General features: G+C 41.1%; 1 protein-coding gene across 2 annotated transcripts in view; it reads right to left on the reverse strand.

Moving 5' to 3' along the window:
* Positions 1–6,296, reverse strand: part of LOC117410204 (ras-interacting protein 1) — a 39,361-nt gene extending 33,065 nt beyond the window's left edge. The window contains exon 1 of one of the 2 annotated variants that reach the window (XM_059018574.1): positions 4,550–6,296. The gene's annotated coding sequence lies outside the window, so the exon portion shown is untranslated. Of the gene's footprint in view, positions 1–4,224; positions 4,328–4,549 lie in introns of those variants that run through there. The other variant, XM_059018575.1, reaches the window with a different exon arrangement.
* Between the last annotated feature and the right edge of the window lie 17,884 nt (positions 6,297–24,180).

Consider the following 24,180-nt stretch of genomic DNA (forward strand, 5'->3'; position numbering starts at 1 on the left):
TCAGTGCAAGATATACAGTGCTGTATAAAATCACATACACTGTGTGTGTGTAATATATATATATTAAAAATTTCACATATTTTATAACGTTACCGTAGGCTACTTTTTTTTTTTTAGTCAATAATGCGGTTTTCGTTTCGCAAATCTACAGCACACAGTATTTTTAAGCACAAATATAATAGCCTGCATTTCAAAAGTCACTGCCGAAGCTGATTAGTTATTCTTCCAGAAGTAATGGTCGGGTCTAACAGGGATACAAGGTTATATTTGCGCCGGGCCATGTTGTTAACAAGCCTGATGTTGTCATCCAGGCTTTACTGTGAAACTTACTGTAACGGGAGTTTAATTATGAAAACGCAAGTGTAAACAAACAAGTCAAAAAGATTAGCCTGTCGTCAGACATGTCATGTTAATACAAAATGCATTCATTTACTGCGTATTGGTATTGCGTCTGGTCTGGGAAGGGGGGACACACGGGCGCGTTAAGAGAATTTCAGCGGGACATTTTTTATTTCAGGGGGGCATTGGCGCAATGGCGCGGCCTAGCGTGAACACTGCAATGGGAAATCCCGATGGGGGGCACGGCGGACGAAATTGAAATGGAGGAAATGACAAATGACTGCTTCCTAACGCAATTTGTCAAGGCACCGACTAGAGGGGAGGCATGCCTTGATTTAGTCTTTTCAAATAACAAAGACAGAATAACTAAAACAGAGGTCAGAGAGCCATTTGCAAACTCAGACCACAACATGGTCTCATTTGAAGTATTTTTTTAAACCCCAAAAGTAATGACTAAAGCTAAGGTTTACAATTTTAGAAAAGCAAACTATGAAGGTATGAAACAGAGACTAACAGAAGTAGATTGGAGTAAAATAGAGAAAACATCCACAGAAAAAGGATGGCGGTTTTTTAAATGTAGTACTAGAGGCGCAAAACAATAACATCCCAAAAGTAGACAAATCTAAATCTAAAACAAAATGGCCAAAATGGTTTAATAGATCAATTAAAAAAAATATTCAGCGAAAAAAGGCACTTTACAGAGCATTTAAAAGGGACCAAAAACAAAAGCACACAGAAAGAGTACTTGGAACTGCAAACACAAGTCAAAAAGGAAGTTAGAAAGGCCAAGAGAGAGAGATAGAAACCAATATTGCTAAGGGGGCTAAAACCAATTCCAATATTATAACAGCAAGAGAACATTCAAAGAGGAGGTTAAATGTCTAAGAGACACAAATGGCAAAATCATAGATGAAGAAAAAAAAATAGCAAATATATTAAATGATTACTTTTCACAGGTTTTTACAAAGGAGGACACGGACAACATGCCTCACATGTCGACCTGTTCCTATCCAATTTTAAATAACTTTAGCATAACAGAGGCAGAAGTGTTAAAGGGATTAGGAGCTCTTAAAATAAACAAATCCCCTGGGCTGGATGAGATCCTCCCAATAGTACTCAAAGAAATGAAAGAAGTTATTTACAAACCGCTAACCAAGATCATGCAACAGTCTCTTGACACAGGGGTTGTACCGACAGACTGGAAAATAGCAAACGTAATACCGATCCACAAAAAGGGAGACAAAACCGAACCAGGTAACTACAGACCAATAAGCCTGACTTCTATTATATGTAAACTTATGGAAACTATAATAAGATCCAAAATGGAAAATTACCTATATGGTAACAATATCCTGGGAGACAGCCAGCATGGTTTTAGGAAAGGGAGATCGTGTCTAACTAACCTGCTTGACTTTTTTGAGAATGCAACATTGACAATGGATAATTGCAAAGCATACGACATGGTTTATTTAGATTTCTAGAAAGCTTTTGACAAAGTCCCGCATAAAAGATTAATTCTCAAACTGAACGCAGTAGGGATTCAAGGAAATGCATGCACATGGATTAGGGAGTGGTTAACATGTAGAAAACAGAAAGTACTGATTAGAGGAGAAACCTCAAAATGGAGTGAGGTAACCAGTGGTGTACCACAGGGATCAGTATTAGGTCCTCTGCTATTCCTAATCTACATTAATGATTTAGATTCTGGTATAGTAAGCAAACTTGTTAAATTTGCAAAAGACACAAAAATAGGAGGAGTGACAAACACTGTTGCAGCAGCAAAGGTCATTCAAAATGATCTAGACAGCATTCAGAACTGGGCAGACACATGGCAAATGACATGTAAAGTATTGCATGCAGGCAATAAAAATGTGCATTATAAATATCATATGGGAGATACTGAAATTGAAGAAGGGAACTATGAAAAAGACCTAGGAGTTTATGTTGACTCAGAAATGTCTTCATCTAGACAATGTGGGGAAGCTATAAAAAAGGCCAACAAGATGCTCGGATATATTGTGAGAAGTGTTGAATTTAAATCAAGGGAAGTAATGTTAAAACTTTACAATGCATTAGTAAGACCTCACCTAGAATATTGTGTTCAGTTCTGGTCACCTCGTTACAAAAAGGCTGTGTGGTCCAATGGTTAAAGAAAAGGGCTTGTAACCAGGAGGTCCCCGGTTCAAATCCGTCTTTCGGGTGAGATGTAATTGTAAGTGACTCTGCAGCTGATGCATAGTTCACACACTCTAGTCTCTGTAAGTCGCCTTGGATAAAGGCGTCTGCTAAATAAACAAATAATAAAAAGGATATTGCTGCTCTAGAAAGAGTGCAAAGAAGAGCAACCAGAATTATCCCGGGTTTAAAAGGCATGTCGTATGCAGACAGGCTAAAAGAATTGAATCTATTCAGTCTTGAACAAAGAAAACTATGCGGTGATCTGATTCAAACATTCAAAATCCTAGGCGACAATGTCGACCCAGGGGACTTTTTTGACCTGAAAAAAGGACCAGGGGTCACAAATGGAGATTAGATAAAGGGGCATTCAGAACAGAAAATAGGAGGCACTTTTTTACACAGAGAATTGTGATAGTCTGGAACCAACTCCCCAGTAATGTTGTTGAAGCTGACACCCTGGGATGCTTCAAGAAGCTGCTTGATGAGATTCTGGGATCAATAAGCTACTAACAACCAAAGGAGCAAGATGGGCTGAATGACCTCCTCTCGTTTGTAAACTTTCTTATGTTCTTAAAGTGCCAGTGAATTAACCCTTTAATTACCCACCACCACTACAAACACACATATACACAAACTATATACATAAAATACAATATATACATAGGGCAGTACCCTCATTCTGCCACAGTTAGTCATTGAATTTACTCTGAAGACACTGAGAGACTTCTACTGGAAATGTTTGTTATTGAATTTACACTCAAGAAATGTTATTTTTTAATTCATGCCTTTTTTATTATTTCTAAATTCTTAAATATAAAATATAGAAGCCAAAAATATTGAATATGGAAACCAGTTATATTTTATGTTCTTGAAAATGTTAAATATTTGTAATACTAAATACTGTATGGAAACCTATGATACAGTAGTGATCCTGGGGGCGGGGGGGTGTGTGCGTGCAGGGGTGGCATGTTGTGTGTGTAGGAGAATTGGGGTACAAGTTTGGCGCGAAATACGCAGGGGCAGGGGTCTGATTGAGGGAGCGGAGGATATAAGGGGGTGCATGAAAAGACCGCAAGATGGGGGAGACCAGGGTGTGAGAGAAGGGTGTGTTCATTTTCATTTTCAACTTTCAGTTCCCTTTCTTTACTTTATGATTTTATTGTATTGATTACTTGTGTAAAAACAAACGGATTGAGCCTCCAACTCCATCACAGCCTCAGGCTCAGTCCCAAGAACCTGAAAATGCTACAATATATTTAAAATATAAACAAAAATAAAGGCTCCTTTTGAAGTGAATGAATTAAAATGACATATTTAAAACTTGATTAAAAAGCCTCTTTAAAAGTGAATTAATTGAAATTGAAATTGAATTTCAATGTATTTTATTTATATAGCGCCTTTCATATCGCAGCATCTCAACATGCTTTACATGTCGGGTGAAACAGAAAGAAGTCTGCAATATCAAGAAGTGAAAATGATAAATTAATACTAAATACTACTGCTAATAATAATAATAATAATAATAATAATAATAATAATAATAATAATAATAATAATAATAAATATTAACAATGAAAAAATCAAAATAAAACGATTGAAGAAAACAGGAAATTAATTAGAATGATCGATAAAAGACAAAATGACACCAATAATCCGAATAAAACAGATCAAAACAGTTGTAATATAAGTCAGGTTAAACAGGCTAACCTATAAAAGCAAGTCTTTAATCTTGACGTAATGATGATATGAAATGAAAAGCCCAGTTTGACAGTGACAGGAAGCTCTGCTGCTGTTTCTCTGAGTGCTGAATTATGTGTTCTGTGTAACGGAGTGGACTAACCCGTCCTTCTGGTGAGACATAAAACAACGAGGTCCTATTGAAGAGACTCTGCAGCAGCAGCAGTTGTCGATGAAGCAGAGTTCACTCCCTAGTCTCTGTAAGCTGCTTTGGATAAAAGCATCTGCAATAATAATAATAATGATAATAATAATAATAATAATAATAATAATAATAACTCTGCCGCTCTCTTACCGTGTGCGATGCCCAGCGGAACGTTTTATTTTCAGATTATTTCTGTTTCTTTGTATTTATGTTCTTGTCCACGCTCTGTCTCTTCTTGATCGAAGCTCAGATTCCTCTGTACAGAGGCAGCTCCACTCAGTGTGTCTCTGTCTCTGCTTGATCAATGCTCAGATTCCTCTGTACAGAGGCAGCTCCACTCTGTGTGTCTCTGTCTCTGCTTGATCGAAGCTCAGATTCCTCTGTACAGAGGCAGCTCCACTCTGTGTGTCTCCGTCTCTGCTTGATCGAAGCTCAGATTCCTCTCTACAGAGGCAGCTCCACTCTGTGTGTTTCTGTCTCTGCTTGATCGAAGCTCAGATTCCTCTGTACAGAGGCAGCTCCACTCTGTGTGTCTCTGTCTCTTCTTGATCGAAGCTCAGATTCCTCTGTACAGTCAGGCAGCTCCACTCTGTGTGTCTCCGTCTCTGCTTGATCGATGCTCAGATTCCTCTGTACAGAGGCAGCTCCTCTCTGTGTGTCTCTGTCTCTTCTTGATCGAAGCTCAGATTCCTCTGTACAGTCAGGCAGCTCCACTCTGTGTGTCTCTGTCTCTTCTTGATCGAAGCTCAGATTCCTCTGTACAGAGGCAGCTCCACTCTGTGTGTCTCTGTCTCTTCTTGATCGAAGCTCAGATTCCTCTGTACAGAGGCAGCTCCTCTCTGTGTGTCTCTGTCTCTTCTTGATCGAAGCTCAGATTCCTCTGTACAGAGGCAGCTCCACTCTGTGTGTCTCTGTCTCTGCTTGATCGAAGCTCAGATTCCTCTGTACAGTCAGGCAGCTCCACTCTGTGTGTCTCTGTCTCTTCTTGATCAAAGCTCAGATTCCTCTGTACAGAGGCAGCTCCACTCTGTGTGTCTCTGTCTCTTCTTGATCGAAGCTCAGATTCCTCTGTACTGTCAGGCAGCTCCACTCTGTGTGTCTCTGTCTCTTCTTGATCGAAGCTCAGATTCCTCTGTACTGTCAGGCAGCTCCACTCTGTGTGTCTCTGTCTCTTCTTGATCGAAGCTCAGATTCCTCTGTACTGTCAGGCAGTTCCACTCTGTGTGTCGCTCTGTCTCAGAGTAACTGTATTGTTCTGAAACTAAACCGGCTGAGATTGGGAACTCCCTTATCCTCTCTCCCGCTCCCTCTCCTGCTCCCTTTCCCTCTCCCTCTTCCTCTCCCTCTCACACACTGACACACTTTATAAAAGTTTCCCACAGTAACAGCACAGCAAAGTGTAATAAAACACAGTGAAAGCATGGTAAAATAAAGGCAAGCTTTATAAAGCACAGTGAAAGTATGGTAAAGCACTCTGCTTTACCATACCTCTCTGTGCTTTACAATGCTTCCCTATGCTTTACCATAAACTCTCTGTGCTTTACAATGCTTCCCTATGCTTTACCATACCTATCTGTGCTTTATAATGCTTGTCTATGCTTTACAATGCTTCCATATGCTTTATCATGCTTCCATATGCTTTACCAGACCTCTCTGTGCTTTACAATGCTTCCCTATGCTTTACCAGACCTCTCTGTGCTTTACAATGCTTCCCTATGCTTTACCACACCTCTCTGTGCTTTACAATGCTTCCCCATGCTTTAACACACCTCTATGTGCTTTACAATGCTTCCCTATGCTTTACCATACCTCTCTGTGCTTTACAATGCTTCCCTATGGTTTACCACACCTCTCTGTGCTTTACAATGCTTCCCTATGCTTTACCACACCTCTCTGTGCTTTACAATGCTTCCCTATGTTTTACCAGACCTCTCTGTGCTTTACAATAATTGTCTGTTTTACCATACTTTCACTGTGCTTTATTACACTCTGCTGTGTTTTTACTATTTTCATTGTTTTGATTTGCTGACGGAGTTCTGAAACAGGAAGCTCCCCCCTCCTCAGGACACGAGGTCACTTCCTGCCCTAGCACACTGCTTCCTGCTTCTCCCAGATTGTCGCAGTATCAAGGTCAGCTTCCTGGCAGGCGTTTCCTGTTTCTGAACAAAAGTTTCAAAGTTTCAAAAATATACACACTGGCCTGGCCACTTTATTAGGACCTCCCTGCCTGCCTCTCTGTGCGTCTGTCTGTCTGTCTGCCTGCCTGCCTGCCTGTCTGTCTGTCTGTGCGTCTGTCTGACTGTCTGTCTGTCTGTCTGTTCTTCACTATGCATTGCAACTCTTAACCACTGAATTTGATGTCTCTGAGAAACCGGGTTGTAGAGTGTGCCACAAATCCTCGACAACCCACCTCCACTGGGTAACCCGGACTCTCCATCGTCGCTGTTCTGCTTCAGCAGCTAGTTGAGTATACCGAAGTTTCTTCCTCTCATACGCCTCATCCACAGCATCCTCCCATGCATGGCACTGTTAACTATGAGGCGTGCTGATCCAGACCAGAACAGTATATCAGGTCGAAAGTTAGTGGTGGCAATCTCAGGTGGGAAAATAAGCCGTTGTCCAACATCTGCCAGCATTTTCCAGTCTCTAGCAGCTTCCAGTTGTCCTAGATGAGTTTTGGTTTTAATACCTTTTCTTGGAGTTTGCTCCCCTGGACGGAGGAATGTTGTTCTTCGTGTGTCACTGTGGCAATGTGCCCCACCCGTGTGTGCATTTGTGTGTTATATGTTGCATGTAGTGTGTTAATGTTGGTGTATTGTAGTTGGTACACGGGATATAATGTGGGTAATGAGCACGAGTGTTTAAAATGTATAATTATATTTAGGCACGGGGATTGCACTTCACTTCACGTGCATTTAAAGTATTTAATAATATGTGAGCACGAGGTTGCACAGATTTAGTTCACGTGCTGGGATTCAAGTGAATATTTAATTGGTAATTGAATCCCAGCACAATTGTATATATAGATGCACGTTTCATTCACTCAGGGTTGTGTGTTCGAGAGTGGAGAACGGGCGAGAGAGAAAGGAGAGTGTATTTAAAAAATAACAATTGCTACTACGTGCTGGAGAACCGCGCAGCAGCGCTTTCATTCACTATTTTCACTCGCAGTGCTGTGTGTTCATTTCTGGTCTGACGTCACCACTAAAGCCAGCCTGTCACAGTCATATATTGCTGGAATTGGTGACAACCTGTTGGTCATGCTGCGCTTGTCTTCCAATGTTAAAGCCAAACATCGCAGCACCTGGTCATGACGCCTTGGCTAAGACCCACCTTACATCCTGTCAAAATGTGTCTTAATGAAGCTGGTGATGAACACAGATTAGATAGATGAAGGTTCTGTGGTGATGGGAGAACCAGATGAGGAAACTGATCCTGCTCTGGTCCATTGTCCGTAGATCTCGCCAGCCGATCTTGCGTTGTTCCACACTCTCCCATCTCATCCATCCTCCCTGCTTGGCCTGGGAAACTGCCTTTATGCACCTCATCCTCTCCTCCAAAATGATATCTAAGAAATAAATAAATAAATAAATAAATAAATAATATCGCAAAAAAAGACTACCGGAAGCCATAATAGCACTACAGTAGTATTTCATGTTAGATTTCCAAATGTCACATTTTTCAATTTGTGTCAGTGTTTTGTGAAGTATATGGAAAACTACAAGGCGGTGTGTGGCAAGATGGCTTGCTGGTGATGTCAGACCAGGGAGGAGACAGACACAGCACTGGCGTATGGAAGTGTTGATGCACGAGTTTTAATAATAAAACTAAGATTTAAACAAAAACACTTAACAAAACGGCATAGTGGCCAAAACAAAACAGACAAAACAGACACGAAACAAACAAGCATCGTTATCAAACATGTCATCAAGCATGCTATCAAACATGTCATCAAGCATGTTAGCAAGCATGCTATCAAACATGTCATCAAGCATGTTAGCAAGCATGCTATCAAACATGTCATCAAGCATGTTAGCAAGCATGCTATCAAACATGTTATCAAGCATGTTAGCAAGCATGCTATCAAACATGTTATCAAGCATGCTGTCAAACATGTCATCAAGCGTGCTGTCAAACATGTTATCAAGCGTGCTGTCAAACATGTCATCAAGCATGCCATCAAACATGTCATCAAGCATGCTATCAAACATGTCATCAAGCATGTTATCAAGCATGCTATCAAACATGTTAGCAAGCATGCTATCAAACATGTTATCAAGCATGCTATCAAGCATGCTATCAAACATGTTATCAAGCATGTTATCAAGCATGCTATCAAACATGTTATCAAGCATGCTATCAAGCATGTTATCAAACATGTTATCAAGCATGCTATCAAGCATGCTATCAAACATGTCATCAAGCATGCTTGATAACATGTTATCAAGCATGTTATCAAACATGTTATCAAGCATGCTATCAAACATGTTATCAAGCATGCTATCAAACATGTTATCAAGCATGCTATCAAGCATGTTATCAAACATGTCATCAAACATGTTATCAAGCATGCTATCAAGCATGTTATCAAGCATGCTATCAAACATGCGATCAAGCATGCTATCAAACATGTTATCAAACATGTTATCAAGCATGCTATCAAACATGTTATCAAGCATGTCATCAAGCATGTTAGCAAGCATGCTATCAAACATGTCATCAAGCATGTTAGCAAGCATGCTATCAAACATGTCATCAAGCATGTTAGCAAGCATGCTATCAAACATGTTATCAAGCATGTTAGCAAGCATGCTATCAAACATGTTATCAAGCATGCTGTCAAACATGTCATCAAGCGTGCTGTCAAACATGTTATCAAGCGTGCTGTCAAACATGTCATCAAGCATGCCATCAAACATGTCATCAAGCATGCTATCAAACATGTCATCAAGCATGTTATCAAGCATGCTATCAAACATGTTAGCAAGCATGCTATCAAACATGTTATCAAGCATGCTATCAAGCATGCTATCAAACATGTTTTCAAGCATGTTATCAAGCATGCTATCAAACATGTTATCAAGCATGCTATCAAGCATGTTATCAAACATGTTATCAAGCATGCTATCAAGCATGCTATCAAACATGTCATCAAGCATGCTTGATAACATGTTATCAAGCATGTTATCAAACATGTTATCAAGCATGCTATCAAACATGTTATCAAGCATGCTATCAAACATGTTATCAAGCATGCTATCAAGCATGTTATCAAACATGTCATCAAGCATGCTATCAAGCATGCTATCAAACATGTTATCAAGCATGCTATCAAACATGTTATCAAACATGTTATCAAACATGTTATCAAGCATGCTATCAAACATGTTATCAAGCATGCTATCAAGCATGTCATCAAGCATGCTTGATAACATGTTATCAAGCATGCTATCAAACATGTTATCAAGCATGTTATCAAGCATGCTATCAAACATGCTATCAAACATGTTATCAAGCATGCTATCAAACATGTTATCAAACATGTTATCAAGCATGCTATCAAACATGTTATCAAGCATGCTATCAAGCATGTTATCAAGCATGCTATCAAACATGCTATCAAGCATGCTATCAAACATGCTATCAAACATGTTATCAAGCATGCTATCAAACATGCTATCAAGCATGCTATCAAGCATGCTATCAAACATGTTATCAAGCATGTTATCAAGCATGCTATCAAACATGCTATCAAACATGTTATCAAGCATGCTATCAAACATGTTATCAAACATGTTATCAAGCATGCTATCAAACATGTTATCAAGCATGCTATCAAGCATGTTATCAAGCATGCTATTATTATTATTATTATTTATTTCTTAGCAGACGCCCTTATCCAGGGCGACTTACAATCGCAAGCAAATACAAATACATTCAAGTGTTACAATATAAGTCATACAATAAGAACAAGAAATACAATAATTCTCAAGTGTGACAAACCACAATTCAATAATACAGCAGATAATAGTGAAAGTTACATCAGGATATGATTAAGTAGTGATAGTTACATCAGGATATGATTAAGTACAAAATACTACAGATTAAACACTTGGGAGATTACAATATTCTGAGGTACAGGATTAAATGCAGTAAAATAGGGGGCAGATAAGAGCAAAATAAAGCATATTTAAATGAAGGGTGATAGTGTCCCAGGATACAACAGAGGAGTTCTACAGGTGCTGTTTGAAGAGGTGAGTCTTAAGGAGGCGCCGGAATGTGGTCAGGGACTGGGCAGTCCTGACATCTGTAGGAAGGTCGTTCCACCACTGCGGAGCAAGGGTGGAGAAGGAGCGGGCTCGGGAGGCAGGGGAGCGTAGCGGAGGTAGAGCCAGTCTTCTAGTGCAGGCGGAGCGGAGAGGTCGAGTGGGGGTGTAGGGAGAGATGAGGGTCTGGAGGTAGCTGGGTGCAGTCTGATCAAGGCATCTGTAGGCTAGTACAAGATGCTATCAAACATGCTATCAAACATGTTATCAAGCATGCTATCAAACATGCTATCAAACATGTTATCAAGCATGTTATCAAGCATGCTATCAAACATGCTATCAAACATGTTATCAAGCATGCTATCAAACATGTTATCAAACATGTTATCAAGCATGCTATCAAACATGTTATCAAGCATGCTATCAAGCATGTTATCAAGCATGCTATCAAACATGCTATCAAGCATGCTATCAAACATGTTATCAAACATGTTATCAAGCATGTTATCAAACATGTTATCAAACATGTTATCAAGCATGCTATCAAACATGTTATCAAGCATGCTATCAAACATGTTATCAAGCATGTTATCAAGCATGCTATCAAACATGTTATCAAACATGTTATCAAGCATGCTATCAAACATGTTATCAAACATGTTATCAAGCATGCTATCAAACATGTTATCAAGCATGCTATCAAGCATGTTATCAAGCATGCTATCAAACATGCTATCAAGCATGCTATCAAACATGCTATCAAACATGTTATCAAGCATGTTATCAAACATGCTATCAAACATGTTATCAAGCATGCTATCAAACATGTTATCAAACATGTTATCAAGCATGCTATCAAACATGTTATCAAGCATGCTATCAAGCATGTTATCAAGCATGCTATCAAACATGCTATCAAGCATGCTATCAAACATGCTATCAAACATGTTATCAAGCATGCTATCAAACATGCTATCAAACATGTTATCAAGCATGTTATCAAACATGTTATCAAGCATGCTATCAAACATGTTATCAAGCATGCTATCAAGCCACATGGGTAGCACTTTCTATTTGGATTTAGCTTTTCTTTTTATCTCACGACTCGTGTCTCGTTCCGCCTCTGAACACACCAACCAAGTTCAGCAAAAGCTGCTTGTTTTTATATTGTGGCTGAGGGATTAACTGGCTATCAATTACCTAAGAACATAAGAACGTTTACAAACGAGAGGAGGCCATTCAGCCCATCTTGCTCGTTTGGTTGTTAGTAGCTGATTGATCCCAGAATCTCATCAAGCAGCTTCTTGTTTATAGTTTATCCCTGGACCACATTCGGCACAGGTTTTCATATGTGTGGTCAACAGTCAGTCTGTCAGTAAGCACTCGCTGTGGACCACACATTCTCACAATTTTATCTGGATGGGGCATTTTAACCCCATCCAGGTTGTAAACAATAATAACAAAACATTGTGTTTTTAACACACCAAACCGCAGGGGGCTCCCGAGTGGAGCATCCAGTAAAGGCTGGAGATCGCAGGTTCGAATCCAGGCTATGTCATTGCCGACCATGACCGGGGGTTCCTAGGGGGCGGTGCACAATTGGCTGAGCGCCGCCCTGGTAGGGAGGGCTTAGATCGGCAGGGGAATCCACGATTCACCGCGCACCAGCGACCCCTGTGGCCGACTGGGTGCCTACGGTTCTGCAGTGGAGTCATCAGATCTGTGTTGTCCTCCGGCAGTATAGGTCTGGTGGCCTTGCTGTGGATCCGCAGTGCAAAAAATGACGGATTGGCAGGAGCACGTTTCGGAGGACGCGTGTTCCAGCCGCCATTTCCTGAGTTGCCAGGGGGTTGCAAGTGGTGAACCGGGATACAGTGTGGAGCAGTGGTTAGGGCTCTGGACTCTTGACCGGAGGGTCGTGGGTTCAATCCCAGGTGGGGGACACTGCTGCTGTACACTTGAGCAAGGTACTTTACCTAGATTGCTCCAATAAAAACCCAACTGTATAAATGGGTAATTGTATGTAAAAATAATGTGTAAAAAAAATAATGTAATTGTATGTAAAAATAATGTGATATCTTGTAACAATTGTAAGTCAAACAAATTGCTAAGAAATAAATAATAATAATACAAATAATAATTGGGCATTTCAAATTGGGGAGAAAACCAGGGTAAAAAAACCCATTGGCGGTGACTATAAATAAATAAATAAACAAATAACACACCAAGCCATGCAGTAAAACAATAATACAAAATACAGACAGGGGGGCGGGGTGTACCTCGACACACGGTGTGTAATTCAATATGGTGACGTAATATTAGTCAGCAGGTTTCATTCCACTTTATGAAGCGAGATTAGTTCATTCTATTAGAGGGGCGCAACACTTTTGGCCAGAGCTGTACATGCCCCCCACCCCCCCCGTAAGGATCAAAAATAATTCTTCTGGAATCACATGCTTTTCAAGAACAGTTCATTCAACTTAAATACACATATCATATGATGTCTGCATTATTATTATTATTATTATTATAGTGCATACAAGGGGCACAGAGACTGTAAGCTTCCTGATGGTACATCCTCCAGTTGTTTCCTATTTATAGGGCTTGAACTTTCTGGTTTCTATTTTTTCAGAATCACTACCTTGTTGTTGAGCTGTTTCTGCATCCTAATAAAGAGAAAACTATTCATTACAAACTGGGCTTAAGATTTTTTTTTTATTTGCTACAAATCAGGAGATTTTAAATGGTGGACTTGCTATCAGTGTGCACTCTGTACTGGGTATTTCAAGGAGATTTTAAATAGTGGACTTGCTATCAGTGTACACTCTGTACTGGGTATTTCAAGGAGATTTTAAATGGTGGACTTGCTATCAGTGTACACTCTGTACTGGGTATTTCAAGGAGATTTTAAATGGTGGACTTGCTATCAGTGTACACTCTGTACTGGGTATTTCAAGGAGATTTTAAATGGTGGACTTGCTATCAGTGTACACTCTGTACTGGGTATTTCAAGGAGATTTTAAATGGTGGACTTGCTATCAGTGTACACTCTGTACTGGGTATTTCAAGGAGATTTTAAATGGTGGACTTGCTATCAGTGTGCACTCTGTACTGGGTATTTCAAGGAGATTTTAAATGGTGGACTTGCTATCAGTGTGCACTCTGTACTGGGTATTTCAAGGAGATTTTAAATGGTGGACTTGCTATCAGTGTACACTCTATACTGGGTATTTCAAGGAGATTTTAAATGGTGGACTTGCTATCAGTGTGCACTCTGTACTGGGTATTTCAAGGAGATTTTAAATGGTGGACTTGCTATCAGTGTGCACTCTGTACTGGGTATTTCAAGGAGATTTTAAATGGTGGACTTGCTATCAGTGTACACTCTGTACTGGGTATTTCAAGGAGATTTTAAATGGTGGACTTGCTATCAGTGTACTCTCTGTACTGGGTATGCTGAAAAGAAAATGTATAACAAAAGCACAAAGATAAACCAGGTGACTGCATGAATGAAACGCAATTAACGTAATCTGTCACGCCTGTTTGAAATATAAATTATGCGAAATTAACCTTAACCTTAGAAAAAAGTGTTCACTTCGGAATTCATTCAAAACAGCCCTTGGTGAAAGTGCGGAAGACGAATCGCCAAAGTGATTTCCATGAGGCTCTGAATTCTGCCTAACACCGGCTCAGTCGAGATATGAAGTTAAAAACTATTTTGTAATTAACGGCTTTTTTTTTTAGTTTAATTAGTAAACAGAATTGTCTCAAAATTAGTTTAAAGGGAGGTCATGTGATCAGAAATAAAACAAACCTCTTTCGTATCTGCCGGCCTGGTCTACTTGAGATTTTATTGATCGGCGGAGCACCTTTGCTGGATGCGCCCCCCCCCCCCCCGGTCAGACGCATTTTAGTGATTAAAACAACATGAAAGGTTGTACGAGGATAATTATTTTAAATCTGGGGACTCGGTAAGAAGTCATAGTGTAGCAGGACAATGAAGTATAGAAAAGCATTTGTTAAACCACAAAGCAGTAAGGTAAAGTGTGGCAAAGCACAGGTAGGGCTTCTGTTTTTCGGGTTTTATTAATTGTATTTTTCGGTGCTTTTTTTTTTTTTTAGCTATTTTCGAGTTTTATGTAAATCGTTTTTTTTTTCGGGGCTTTCGTTTTTGATATACTATATGAAATTAGTGTTTTTGGTTACTTTCCAAAATGCTTGAGCGTTTTTTTGTGTTTGTGTGTGTCAAAATATGTATAGTAACTGGACAGTACTTGCACACTTAAGTTGTACCTTCTTTCCATTGCTGTCTTCCACAGTGAAATCCCGATGGTCACGGGCACATTCTTCTGGGGTGGAGGCATGTGGAGGCATTTTTGTACATTTCGCCACAATTCTGTTTTAAATCCTCCGTGTTTAACTGTAATACAGTTTGAAATCCTGCTAACAAGCCTCCATCCTGATTGTAATCTCATTTTAAATCTCTCAAGCGGAGTCTCCAATAGAAATGTAGGAATGTGCTGTCACTCAGTAGTTGGGGCGGGTTTAAAGCATTCAGAACGAATCAATGATAGATGCAAGTCAGGAAGGCGGGACATTGCCCAGGATCAAATCAACGTGAATTGATTAAACATTTCCACAGTTTTTCCGGTGTTTTCCGGTTATCCCCCAATTTAATTTTTTTGTATCGGGGATGTTTTATCGGTTAAAACCGAAAATCAGAAGCCCTAAGCACAGGATACAAAACAAGGTCTGCACGGTAATAATACAGCCCTTCACTGCTCCCTGTTCCCTTGAGTCTAGTCAAGGATCAGTGTACAGTGGTAATGCACCGTCCGGGCAGTTTGGCTTGGTTCAGCTTTTACACCCCTTGATGGGTCAGTACAACACACACACACACACACACACACACATACTCACACTCACACACACACACTCACAGACACACACACACACACACTCACAGACACATACACACACACTCACACACACACACACACATACACACTCACTCACACTCACACACACTCACACACACTCACAGACACACACACCAGTGACATAGCTAAGGGGGTGGTTTAGGGATTTGAACTACCTCCCGAAATGAATTGCTGAACTACGTGTGACAATATAAAATATAAGCCATGTGAAAAAATCTCAATCCATCACCAGCACCCCCAAGGTTCTGTGAGTGGTCCGATCCAAACCTATGGAAGTCCGGTACAGGTCCGGTCCACCTTAAGGAAGTCCAGTACAGAGAGTGGACCGGTACGTGGCCGGACCATCGCACAAACACTGGGGACGCAAGCTTTTTTTCTCTCTGTTTTAAAAAGATTGGAACTAGTGCAATGAAGGAAACAGGGACAATGTATAAAACACTGCATAAGCTGAAAAAATACATAGATACAAATCACACAGAGGCTTTAATGAGAAGTTATGACAGTATACAACAGAACAGTTGATTTATTTATTTATTGCATTCATATAACGCTTTTTATACAAAAGTATCGCAAAGCACTGTACAGTACATAGCAGAAAAAAAGAACAAACCACAATACATTTGTATAGCATGTCACACACACAACTGCCACAGTCAGACCATTTAAATAACAGCATACACATAATAATACAAAAACAGCCATTTTAATGTTACATTAAAACCCACTAAGATAAGAAACCCATTTTATAAAAGTGCATTTTTAGTCATGACTTGAAAACTGTAACGGTCCCAGCTTCCCTGACAAAGGCAGAGCATTCCATAATTTCGGAGCTCTACAAGAAAAGGCCCTACCTCCCGTGTTGCTTTTGTTGACCCTCGGAATAACCTCAGCCCCGCATCCTGTGATCTCAGTGCGGTTTGGAAGATACAGGGTTAGTAACTCCTGCAAATAACTAGGTGCTAATTCATTCTTGACCTTGTAAGTTAACAGCAAACTCTTAAAATCAATTCTATACTGCACAGGGAGCCAGTGTAAAGAGGCCAAAACAGGGGTGATATGTTCACTTTTCCTGGTTTTAGTTAGAATTCTAGCAGCGGTATTCTGAACAAGCTGCAAGTGGGATACCACACGTTTTGGGACACCAGAGAAAAGTGCATTACAATAATCAATTCTAGATGAAACAAAGGCATGCATTAGTCTCTCGACATCAGATACAGAAATAATCGGTCTAAGTTTGGCTATATTTCTCAAATGATAAAAAGATACTTTAACTTCCCTAATATGAGTCTCAAATGAGAGATCAGGATCAAAGATGACACCCAAACTCTTAATTTCTAATTTAAGTTTTGATGAGAGACTGCAAGGGTTGAGCTCATGTAATCCCATATTTCATTTTAGTTGGTTCTGTGATCGCACTAGCATAACCTCTGTTTTATCTGAATTCAACATTAGAAATTCTGTGACATCCAATGCCTGATGTCTGTAAGGCAAGTAGCTAATAACACCCAGGCTAGATATTCCTGGCTTTAGGGATACATATAGCTGGGTATCATCAGCATAGCAATGGAAGGTCACTCCTTGTCTGTGGATAATGTGACCTAACGGTAGCATATATAATGAAAACAACAAGGGACCTAGAATGGAGCCCTGTGGAACACCACAGACAACTTCCAATAATGTCGATTTTACCTCCCCAATAGAGATGAACTGAAGCCTATCAGAAAGATAAGATTTGAACCAGGATAGGACAAGGCCAGACAGTCCTACAGTGCTTTCAATACGATTCAGTAGGGTGGAATGGTCTACAGTATCAAAGGCTTAGATCTAGAATTAAAACTGATGGAAAGCCCGAGTCAGAGCTTATCAGCAGATCGTTCACAACTCTGACAAGAGCCGTCTCGGTGCTATGTGCAGCACGAAAACCAGACTGAAACTTCAACTATACCGTTAAGAGTTAGACATGTTTGTAACTGAATTGCAACAAATCTCTAGAGAACCTTATCTAAGAATGGTAGGTTGGAGATTGGCCTATAGTTATTGAGGACTTTAGGATCCAAATAGTGTTTCTTAAGCATAGGCTTTACCACAGCTCCCATTGCACAGCATTTTGATCCATTCCTGGTTTTATTAGGAGTTTAATAAGACACACCTGTGCTTGATACCTATACACTGGGGCTAATCAGGCTTGTAGTAAAACCTGGAATGGGTGAAACTGCTGTGCAGTAGGAGTCTTATTTCCATGCCTGTTTATGGACCCCCCTTTAACATTGACCTAAAGTTACCTTCTGCAGGTAGTAGATTTTAAACTGGTTTAACAGGCTCAATATTGGTACATGTGTCAGACTGTAGGTAATAAAGCTGTACCTGTTCTTTTCATTTTGGCCAACAAAGACTGCTTCAGAGTAAACATCAATGGAGGAAGATGAGGGGTAAGTGCAATATTAAGCATAGTGACTAACAATGAGTTATTAAACCATAGAAATCCAGGTCACTCGCCACACTGTCATTCTTTCATAAAAGCACTAAAACCGGGGCTGAATATTCTGAGCATTACAGTGAAAATGTTGGATTATTCTGTGTGATAGAAATAGAATGATTCTTGATGGTTAATCTCCCTCCTGACCTGTAAGGGCGCTAAGTAAAGGGAACAGAGTACCCTGGACTGGGTGGCCTGACAATTAATTCCCAGGTGTGGCAAAGTGGTGAGTGAATCCAGGTGAGTGCAGTGCAGAGCGGATACAAATCAGACAATGATTTTACAATCTCCAGAGCCTTATGGCAAACACCTGTAAATAATAATGTTGGAGTGATACAGAGGCGTGTATCACTCGGTATTTACAGTGCCTTGCGAAAGTATTCGGCCCCCTTGAACTTTGCGACCTTTTGCCACATTTCAGGCTTCAAACATAAAGATATGAAACTGTAATTTTTTGTGAAGAATCAACAACAAGTGGGACACAATCATGAAGTGGAACGAAATTTATTGGATATTTCAAACTTTTTTAACAAATAAAAAACTGAAAAATTGGGCGTGCAAAATTATTCAGCCCCCTTAAGTTAATACTTTGTAGCGCCACCTTTTGCTGCGATTACAGCTGTAAGTCGCTTGGGGTATGTCTCTATCAGTTTTGCACATCGAGAGACTGAAATTTTTGCCCATTCCTCCTTGCAAAACAGCTCGAGCTCAGTGAGGTTGGATGGAGAGCATTTGTGAACAGCAGTTTTCAGTTCTTTCCACAGATTCTCGATTGGATTCAGGTCTGGACTTTGACTTGGCCATTCTAACACCTGGATATGTTTATTTGTGAACCATTCCATTGTAGATTTTGCTTTATGTTTTGGATCATTGTCTTGTTGGAAGACAAATCTCCGTCCCAGTCTCAGGTCTTTTGCAGACTCCATCAGGTTTTCTTCCAGAATGGTCCTGTATTTGGCTCCATCCATCTTCCCATCAATTTTAACCATCTTCCCTGTCCCTGCTGAAGAAAAGCAGGCCCAAACCATGATGCTGCCACCACCATGTTTGACAGTGGGGATGGTGTGTTCAGGGTGATGAGCTGTGTTGCTTTTACGCCAAACATAACATTTTGCATTGTTGCCAAAAAGTTCGATTTTGGTTTCATCTGACCAGAGCACCTTCTTCCACATGTTTGGTGTGTCTCCCAGGTGGCTTGTGGCAAACTGTAAATGACACTTTTTATGGATATCTTTAAGAAATGGCTTTCTTCTTGCCACTCTTCCATAAAGGCCAGATTTGTGCAGTATATGACTGATTGTTGTCCTATGGACAGAGTCTCCCACCTCAGCTGTAGATCTCTGCAGTTCATCCAGAGTGATCATGGGCCTCTTGGCTGCATCTCTGATCAGTCTTCTCCTTGTATGAGCTGAAAGTTTAGAGGGACGGCCAGGTCTTGGTAGATTTGCAGTGGTCTGATACTCCTTCCATTTCAATATTATCGCTTGCACAGTGCTCCTTGGGATGTTTAAAGCTTGGGAAATCTTTTTGTATCCAAATCCGGCTTTAAACTTCTCCACAACAGTATCTTGGACCTGCCTGGTGTGTTCCTTGTTCTTCATGATGCTCTCTGCGCTTTAAACGGACCTCTGAGACTATCACAGTGCAGGTGCATTTATACGGAGACTTGATTACACACAGGTGGATTCTATTTATCATCATTAGTCATTTAGGTCAACATTGGATCATTCAGAGATCCTCACTGAACTTCTGGAGAGAGTTTGCTGCACTGAAAGTAAAGGGGCTGAATAATTTTGCACGCCCAATTTTTCAGTTTTTTATTTGTTAAAAAAGTTTGAAATATCCAATAAATTTCGTTCCACTTCATGATTGTGTCCCACTTGTTGTTGATTCTTCACAAAAAATTACAGTTTCATATCTTTATGTTTGAAGCCTGAAATGTGGCAAAAGGTCGCAAAGTTCAAGGGGGCCGAATACTTTCGCAAGGCACTGTATAATCCCCCGGGTTTGACCCATAACCAAAAAGTCCAGTTTTTGTACACCCACACTAAACACAGAACACAAACACAGTTTTTAGTGACAGTGAATAGGTGCTAGTGGTGTAATACAGTTCTCAGTGAATGCAGGGGTGAAAGTGATGTCCGGGTGGATGCTGCCTTGATCTACAGCTCCGGATCGTGTTATTGGTAGTCTAGTTTAAGACAAACAGACAGTTACAACAAACACTAACACAGGACAAAACACAGGACAAAACACAGGACAAAACACAGGACAAAACACAGGACAAAACTCACGGCTCTCAGCAAATAACACAGGCTCCTTGTAGGTTGTATTTAGCCATTTACCAAGGAACAGATTGCTTACACTACCACCCCCATATACCCTCCCCCATGACCTCTTGGTTAACAAGCGAATCCGCTCCTCCAATCCGCGGATGCCACGCCGTCTCCCATCCGGGTCATTGAGTTGGGTACCATAGCTCCGCCCCTTTTCTAGATGGCCGACTTACACCTAACCCAAGGAATAAATTGTCATGCCATTTAGTCCAGGGTACTCTATAACCTTTACACAGCGCCCTCACAGGTCGGGAGGGAGATCTAGCACCAAGAATCATTCGCTCTCTGTCACACCGGGTTAAAAGGAAGTCGGTCATCTAGAAAGGGGTCGGAGCTCCGGTGCACTAACTCATCGACCCGGAGGGGAAACAATGTTGCAGCCGCGGATTGGGTCATGAGTTACCATGGGGTCATGGGCTACAAGGTGCGCCTGCTGCTTTTCAGAGACTGATGGACCAGGTCACGCATCAGGAATATGCGGCAGCGCATATTGACAATGTGGTTATTTACAGCTCCACCTGGCGAGAACATCTGGCTAGGATCACGGCCGTCCTTTAGTCTCTAAGGGTAGCCCGGCTGACAGCTAACTTGCAAAAATATGCGTTTGCCAAAACAGAGACTCAATATTTGGGATTTTTAATGGGGAAAATGAAGGGTGACACCTGTTGGCACCAAAATCCAAATTTGATTAAGTGGTCAGTAGAGTGTCAGGGGGCATTTGATACTATTAAGACTCTGCCAGGCCCCCACTCTCATCACACCAGATTTTACCAAGAGATTCATCCTCTACACCGATGCGTCGGATGTTGGTTTGGATGCGGTCTTGTACCAAAAGGTAGACGCAGTAGAACAACCAATACTGTACATCAGCAAAAAGATGCTCCCTTGGAAGCGTGGTCGATAATGAGTGGTTGGCCATTAAACGGTTTGGAGGAGTGGCTGCAGTCGTTTACCAAGGGGTCACGAGTGACGGTACAAATATAGGACAGAGCGACGTGATCTGGTCCTTCGTTGGTGATTAAGGAAACGACCCGGAAGGACCAGTGTTGATATATTTTCTTTGTTTTGTCTCGTCTCTAATTGTTGATTGTTATTATTAGTAGACGGCGAACGCGTTCCGGAGCTGTCACACGATAATAACTGTATTAGCACCCTGAGCACTGCAGCACGCACCCAGGACCGGTGACCGTGTTTGTATTTTGTGTGTGTAACTGGACTGTGTTTATTTATTCCAGTGCATTACACATTGTTGTGTAGTGCCTGGGATTATTGTTTGGTCACCAGACCAGGATTATAATTAAAAACCTGTTCTGATATAGTAAAACTTTAGTGTGGTGTTACGCAGAGAGATGTAAAGTCATGTGACAGATTACCATGCCGGCACTGTCACAGACACCTGAAGCCTGAGCCGCTAATCAAGCCCTGACCGCTCAGTACAGAACGCTGATGTTGAAATCCAACGCGATTTGCTTATGCATCCCTAATACATACATACACACATATACTGTATATGTTGATATGTGAATTGAATCTATTCAGTCTTGAACAAAGAAGACTACACGGCGATCTGAGTCAAACATTCAAAATCCTAAAAGGTATAGGCAATGTTGACCCAGGAGACCTGAAAAAAGAAACAAGGACCAGAGGTCACAAATGGAGATTAGATAAAGGGGCATTCAGAACAGAAAATAGGAGGCACTTTTTTACACAGAGAATTGTGAAGGTCTGGAACCAACTCTTCAGTAATGTTGTTGAAGCTGACACCCTGGGATCCTTCAAGAAGCTGCTTGATGAGATTCTGGGACAAAATGGACTGGGGTAGCAGAGTCGTTGCAACCACCCCCCACCCCCCACCCCCCACCCCACTCCTTTTTTAAGTGGCAGCTACCTGTAAGCCACAGATACCTTTCATAATTTGAATTCTGAAAGTGCCGAGTTTATCCTTTCCCTTCTCGTCTCAGCTCGGGGATCTGTGGTGTAATTCTCCCTTTTTTAACAATCTTCCAATTTTTCAGAGAAAGTTCTCCTTGAAAAAGGATTCGTAACCAAATCGACTATGATGTCTCAGTTTTCTCACATTTTTTTTATTTTAGTGTAAGATAAAATTTGAAATAATTAGATGTTGTAAAGGTATTTGTATTTATCAATGTATATTTATAAGCAATATCGTGCGAAACCCAGCTATCCTCCTAACTGCAGTGCTAACCAAGGAATATTCATGTTTTGCGGTTGCTCACTAATGATTGGTCAGCTGTCAGAGCTTTGACTTTCCCATTGGTTGCTAAAGCAGGGCCTTCAAGTGAGGCAGAGAATACCCTGGGAGATTTATGGCCCGCCTCTGCTCACTCCTGATTGGTTGCCTGTCTAAAAAAAAGGACATTCTTCAACTCGCCTATTGGTTAAACTCATGCAAGACCTTGAACTGAAACGGAGAATACCCTCAACTGTTTTTTTTCTAGCATCTGGTCGTTGTTTTAGACTTATGCAGCGGGAAATGCAGATCTCTTATTGGCTGATCACATCCCCTTCAGGAAACCCCTAGACTCTTAAAAAACCTCCAGTAAACCCTGTAAGTCATCTTGGATAAGTCAGACAAATGAACAAATAATAATTAGACTAGTATGTTTCATAGTATAAGCAAGCACACTGTACGCAAGTGAGTGAGGCAACGTAATGTCATTTGACTGACAGTTTACTTGGCACTGTCTGGTCAGCAGAGAATACCTTGAAGGTCCTGACGGCACGCCACTGAGTACAGCTGTTGGAAAATTTGATGGAAACCTGTTTTTGTACGATAAGATCTGCAGATATTTCTGTGCAAAATGTTAGCTACTGACAAGAGTGTGGTTTAGAAGGACGTAGTGAATCTATGGAGTGATTCAATTCCATTTGAATTCCACATTACTGGTTCCTCAGTCCTCTGTACTTCTGGTTGATGAGATTTCTGGTCACCTCGTTACAAAAAGGATATTGCTGCTCTAGAAAGAGTGCAAAGAAGAGCAACCAGAATTATCCCGGGTTTAAAAGGCATGTCATATGCAGACAGGCTAAAAGAATTGAATCTGTTCAGTCTTGAACAAAGAAGTCTACGCGGCGATCTGATTCAAACATTTAAAATCCTAAAAGGTATAGACAATGTCGACCCAGGGGACTTTTTTGACCTGAAATGGATCACAAATGGAGATTAGATAAAGGGGCATTCAGAACAGAAAATAGGAGGCACTTTTTTATTTTTTAATGTTGTTGAAGCTGACACCCTGGGATCCTTCAAGAAGCTGCTTGATGAGATTCTGGGATCAATAAGTGGACACAGGTTCTACGGTGACTCTGGTCCATCCTGATGTGCTCCCAGCTGCGGTCTTGCTGTACAGTTACGCACTGTGGCACGAGAGCTAACACCCGGGCAAGGGAAGAGCAACCTCGCTATTGAAGTAGCTGGACAGACAGTACACCACCCTGTGTGGGTAGCGGCTGTCCATGACCCCTGCTTACTGGGCCTGGATTTCCTGCGCTGCACAGGTGAGCAATTAGACCTCAGGACAGGGACATTGCACTTGCAGGGGGGCCCAGTCTTGGCTTACCGGGGGGGAACCTGCCTTCCCCTAGACCGCTGGGTAGGGGTCGGAACCCATCTGTTCACAAGTTCAGCGAGCAGCTGCAGCGAGCCAGGGGACCTCAGTCATCCCCTGGGCTCCGCCACACACCAGGCCGCCAGCCCTGTTGTGCACCAGCGCCGCCAAGGACAACGCAGCTTCTCAACAGG

This window comes from Acipenser ruthenus, chromosome 60, assembly GCF_902713425.1.
Source record: "Acipenser ruthenus chromosome 60, fAciRut3.2 maternal haplotype, whole genome shotgun sequence".
In the NCBI taxonomy this organism is placed as follows: domain Eukaryota; kingdom Metazoa; phylum Chordata; class Actinopteri; order Acipenseriformes; family Acipenseridae; genus Acipenser; species Acipenser ruthenus.